The sequence below is a fragment of the Panicum virgatum genome, chromosome 9K (assembly GCF_016808335.1).
Source record: "Panicum virgatum strain AP13 chromosome 9K, P.virgatum_v5, whole genome shotgun sequence".
Classification (NCBI taxonomy): Eukaryota; Viridiplantae; Streptophyta; class Magnoliopsida; order Poales; family Poaceae; genus Panicum; species Panicum virgatum.
In genome coordinates, this window is record NC_053144.1 from 25118195 (window position 1) to 25123810 (window position 5616).

The window sequence follows — 5616 nt, forward strand, 5'->3', positions numbered from 1 at the left end:
AGAAACCACCCTCTGGGATTAGGCGGGTGCACTACGCCACCCGGCTGTGGCCCTCCTCCTTGAGCCACGACATCTGGCGCCGACCGTGGGGAGCGTGCAAACGTTGGCCAGATCTTCGCTCACCTCCCGGCTTCTGAGGTTGAGCTCATCCTCTGCAACGATGACAAGAAGATGAAGAGTGGCACGGCGTCACCTACGCCGCATGCCCTGGCACCGAGGCAGCAGTGTCCTCGGTGCGGTAGCGCACGGCAGCGGTGCCTGCTATGCATCGCCACTGCGGCACCTCAGAGCTGGCACGGTGGCGCGCAGGGGCGACGCCTGCTGTGCATCACCCTGCGACACCTTAGCGTCGACTCAAGGTTTTCTCTCAAGCAACCACCGGGGGTCCCCTGCGCAGCACGGCGTCGGCTCAAGGTTTCCTCTCAAAATGAAACCTGGAGCCGACGGCTGTGGCTCGGGAAGGATGTCTGTCGCCTTCTCCCTCGCCTGGCTCAGGCCTCCATTGGAGCTGCTGCAGACAGGCGTCGACCTCCGCCACAAGACGAAGGGGCCCTGTGCGAGCACCAAGGTGAAGCCGGCGAACGACCGCCCTTCTCCACGCTCCGTGCTCGTCCAAACGAGCACCCGTCCTTCCGCTGCGACTGGGCGGCAAGCCAGCTTCAGCACATCGAGAGCGGCCATTGGGCTGGCTTCCGTCGGCCGCTGGCAACGGCAGGGCCACTCCCATTCAAAGCCAAAGAATTTGTTCCTATGCTATCTGAGTGTGGGATAGTTCTTGTACTGGGAAGGGCCCTGCAAGCTCCCGAGGTGATGCTGGATGATGCTGTACAGGCACGTCCAAGGCGCTTTCGCCTCCAACGACTAAGAAGAGCCCCCAAAGTGGCAGTTCCACTCCAGCTAGGAACGTACATCCCTTACGGGACGACGGCTGAAGGTTACCCCTAGATAGGATTGAGCGTATTTCTCCTTTGTAATGATGTGGTACCTACGTGTGGTCCAGAGCGGTAAAGGTCCGCCCTTGTAAACCCGACCTCTGGCTTCATCGCACAAACAGGCGACACCAGCGAGTGGTCCAGAGCGGTAGAGGTCCGCCCTCATAATCCCGACCTCTGATATACACCACAAATCAAGTAATAAAGGAGATTTGCTTTCTCAGTCTTATCTTTACATTAACTTAATTGCACTCGTCTGTTCGGCTTGCATGTTTTTCCTTCTCCAGTACGGAGTCCTTTCTCTTTTCGCTAACATCCAAATTGAGTTGTTGGCTTGTGGACAGGTCGGGACACCCCTTCTAGCTGGAAGACGGTCCAACTTCAACTTCTAGGGACCGGCTCCGGGGAAGTGGTGCTTGTATCCTGAGGTGGAGAAGTTCTGCGTAGCCGCTTAGCCTGGTAATGTACCCTAAGCCTACGCACTTCACTGCCCTGTTACAAGTACCCTAGTATCCGAGGCTGCCGTTCCTAGAGGTCCGGACCCCTTTCTAGTATAAGGCATGGTTTCCTATGCCCCACCACGAGGTTCGGTAACGTATCTCGGTGGATCGATGGCGACAGCTCAAGTCCACTCCAGTGGCCCGCTCCGGCGGAGACCGCTCGCCACGGTCGCTCAAAGTCCACTCTGGTGGCCCGCTCCGACGGAGATCGCTCGCCACGGTCGCTCAAAGTCCACTCCGGTGGCCCGCTCCAGCGGAGACCGCTCGCCACGGTCGCTCAAGTCCACTCCGGTGGCCCGTTCCGGCGGAGACCGCTCGCCACGGTCGCCTGGAGACAGGTCCGGGGAAGTGCTTGCTCCCTGGAAGGTTCGAGGTCCGTGCAGCCGCTTAGCTTGGTTTCGTACCCTAAGCCTGCACCTTCACCGTCCTACGGAGCGCTCTAGTACCTGAACCTGGCAACAAGTCCTACGGCCTTTAGGGGGTCCGGAGCACCCGCTCGCGGCATGAGCACGCAGCACAGCCAAGTTGTGCCGGAACACATCACGATAACGACCCCACCTGCGGGTTCGTACCTCCCCCGAGGTGGGCCCGGGGGCCACTATCGGTACCTCTGGACTAGGGTACCCCCTCTTGCTGTGTCAATACTCGCGTAGTTATCCGTAACTACGCCCTAAAGAGCTGAACAGCCGGACCCCTGAGGTCCGACTCCATCTCACCGGACCAACGGTCCCGGACCCGCTTTCCGCTCAGGGCAGCGCTCAGCCAAAACGGCCGGGGCCCCGGACCTCCCATCGGGTCCCGGAACCCCAAATACTATCCGGACCCCTCAGCGGGGAGGGAACAGACACCCCGCCTAGGGGGGGTCCGGAGCCGCCATGTGTCCGCAGGCGCAGGCACGTGTGCATCTGTGAAGCTTTCCCGGGAAGACTCGCCCACCTACCGCATTCAATGCGGTAGACGTAAGTGTGCTCTGCCACAGCAGAGCCCGAGGTGACTGTTGCCAGGCTGTACTATTGACCGCGCGTTACCAAGGCGCACAGTGCAGCCTCTGGCGTCGCCCACAGCATGCGCGTCAGTCTGCAACGCCAGTTAGACACAACAGCTCGGCGACGGGGTATCATAACGCCTACGCGGTAGACCCAACAGTCTACGCCGCAACCTACACCGCCTCAACGGGCGCCTCGGCGATGGGACAGGTGAAGACCCCCCTCGGTCAGAGAGTCTACAGGGCGATGAAGCATATCTGGAAAGAGATTCACAAAGCACTGTTAATGTCTTTTTCATAGTAAACTATACATCCTTGTTGGGCTCACCTGTCGGGGTCCAACGCCTGTGTACGCATCCTCCTTGCGCTATAAAAGGGGGGCGCCCGCTAGAAAAAAGGGACGGAGGGGCAGAGGACAGACTCATCCTCGGAGAAAAGTGCAATAGAACTCTCATTGGACGTAGGGTATTATGCTCTGGCGGCCCGAACCACTCTAAATCCCCGTGTGTTCTTGTGTTCTTGCTTCATAAATAGATCTGTAGAATCGCTTGCACATACTCGAGAAACCACCTTCTGGGATTAGGCGGGTGGACTACGCCACACGGCTGTGGCCCTCCTCCTTGAGCCACGACAACACTCCTCTCACATTTCATGACACTCATCTCTTCTCTCTCCTTACACTATTAGTACATATTAGCAAATTTAATATCTATGATATTCTTATGATACTTCCACTGAAATTGGTCTAATGGACGGTTGGTGTTGCTGTGACCCTGTCACTAATTAATACTAACTACTCATGATGACCGAATGACGGTTGCGTCTCCTTTGGTGAGGAAATCACATGGTCAAAGCCTAACCAACGGCTTACGAATTTAACCGGGAGATTCGTGCTTATGATTGCAAGAATATAATAATGCCACTACTCAAGTTTGGAAGTCTGATATAGAGTGTTGAAAGAGCTTTACATTTGGTATATATGTGTTATATATATATATGATGTATCGCAAGATTTTAAGAACAATAGTATGAGTTGGTAACTACAGTGTAGGGGGAAAAAATCCTTTTCGACCTCCTGCAGTCGAACTATCGCCGATCTATGCCAGTCAGTCGTCATCACCAACGATGCACTGGCAAGTTGACCGCATTGTATAAGTTTGGAAATCTTAGTAGTAGAAGTTCTGGTTGGTGGTGTAGGTCTCGCCGAACTTCCACCACGCCGGGACGACGTTGAGGAACTGAATGTACTGCCCGCCGGTGCTGGTCACGGCGAAGCTGAGCCCCTGGCCGACGAGCCCGGAGAGCGCCTGCCAGTTTGCTCCCCAGTTCCTGGACATCTGGATCCACCCGGTGTTGTCGCCCTTGATCCATGCGTTGCCCACGGAGCCGCTGCCACTGAGGTTCTGGATGTTGATGAGAAGGAAGTAGTTGAACCCGGCGATGCTGAAGCGCACGCCGCCGCTGCGCCAGCACTTGACCTGCTGGTACACGACGGGGATGACGCCGGCCTGGTAGACGCCAATGTGCTCCCACGCCGGCTGCGACATGTCGAAGTGGGGGCGCCCCGGGCCGCACCAGCCGCCTGTTGGGCAGCGCGAAGTTGGCCGGGCACAGGTTGGTGGCCGAGACGGTGATCGACGTGCCGGGCTTGCAGTACTCGCCGCCCGGGCGCGACCCGTCGCACGAGATGGTGTAGCACTGCCCGCACGACGCGCCTCCCTTGAACAGGGTCTCGCTCAGCGCCGCGTTGAGAATACCGTAGCCAGCGTTGTACAGGTTGCCGTACCCGCACGCGCCACCTGATGATCAGTACGATCAGAGTAAGCAAAATGTGTGCATGTATATACAGATCTTTCTTGTACCGGAATTGGTAGCAAACAAGGCAGCTTACCCATGGTGTCGGAGCCGTCGGGTCCGCCGTAGAACGTGGCGGTGCCAGGGTTCCACTGGGCGGCGGTGTGCGCGAGGCACGCTGCAAGGACTGTGCACAAGATCAGAGACCTGGCCACGTCCATGGAAGCCTATGCAAAGGTAGCTGCAGAGAACGAGATGGAAATGGAGGACGAGGAGAGAGGCTAGGCAATGGAGCTAGGCTGACAGCTTTTGTGGGATGAGATACAATGGCGTCAGGGAGACTGGTGCTTAAATAGGGGATCGAATGAGGCGCCGAGGCTAACCGAAGCTACAAGAGTATGTTAATCACAACAGGGGAATAATGGTCTGGCCGATCGCTGGAAATCCGTGTTCCATCGAAGCACATGGCATCCGTCCGGACGGACGTACGGTAGATCATCTGGATGCTAAGCTCCAAGTAAGGCCTCTGACTTTGGCGTTGGATTTAATAAATAATTATATATAGGATGCACGGCTAATAACTATAAATTTTTTCATGTGTTCCGTCACCGTCATGAAAATTCGCGGGCAACGAACTCAACCAACCCGTATTCCTTCCACATTAGTTGGTCAGACCATGCTTCAGAGTACTGTTCATTGCAAGCCACACGTTATTTTAATCTTACTCGTTAATGTCCTGTGATACAATTAAGCCGGGAATCATTGTAGAAAGATACAGTATAGTAGTAGCAGTACAATTCAGCAATTGAAGCTGCCTTGCCGGCGCTAGCAACGTGCCAGTTGTAATTATGCCATGTCGGTTGTCCACTACCACAAAATAACCCATCACCACCGGTATGATACGATCCCGCGGTGATAGTTTATCGTCGCCACATATTAATGTACTACTAAAAATGATTTGTAGAAGCATCTTTTTTTCCAAGAACGCCGCAAAAGGTAACCCGGCCGCTCCTACAAAAGAAGCGGGGTTACAGTATGTAGCATCCGACCCGTCTCTGAAAATGCATTTTTAGAGATGGATGATGCTGTCACCCGTCCCTGGAATGACCACCATGATTGGAAAATAGAAGCATGGGCTTATCGGTTACTACTCCCTATATCAATTGGAATGACCACCATGAAAATTAAGGCACATGATTGGTTCAGCACCTATATCAACAACTTAAGCTGGAGAGAATTCCAAGTCTTATTTTTTCCTTACTCCCTCCATCCCAAAATAGTGTTCGTTTAGAAACTTTCAGATACATTACTAGTAGCAGAAAATGATCATGTTACCCCTGATTAACTATAGCAATTGTGATTGAAACTGTGCTGTTTATGTGGTTTCCTAGATTATCAATAAATG

The 5616-nt window shown here is 54.5% G+C and overlaps 1 pseudogene; it reads right to left on the bottom strand.

Moving 5' to 3' along the window:
* Positions 1 to 3478: 3478 nt before the first annotated feature.
* On the bottom strand, positions 3479 to 4515 carry LOC120648613 (annotated as a pseudogene).
* Positions 4516 to 5616: the final 1101 nt, after the last annotated feature.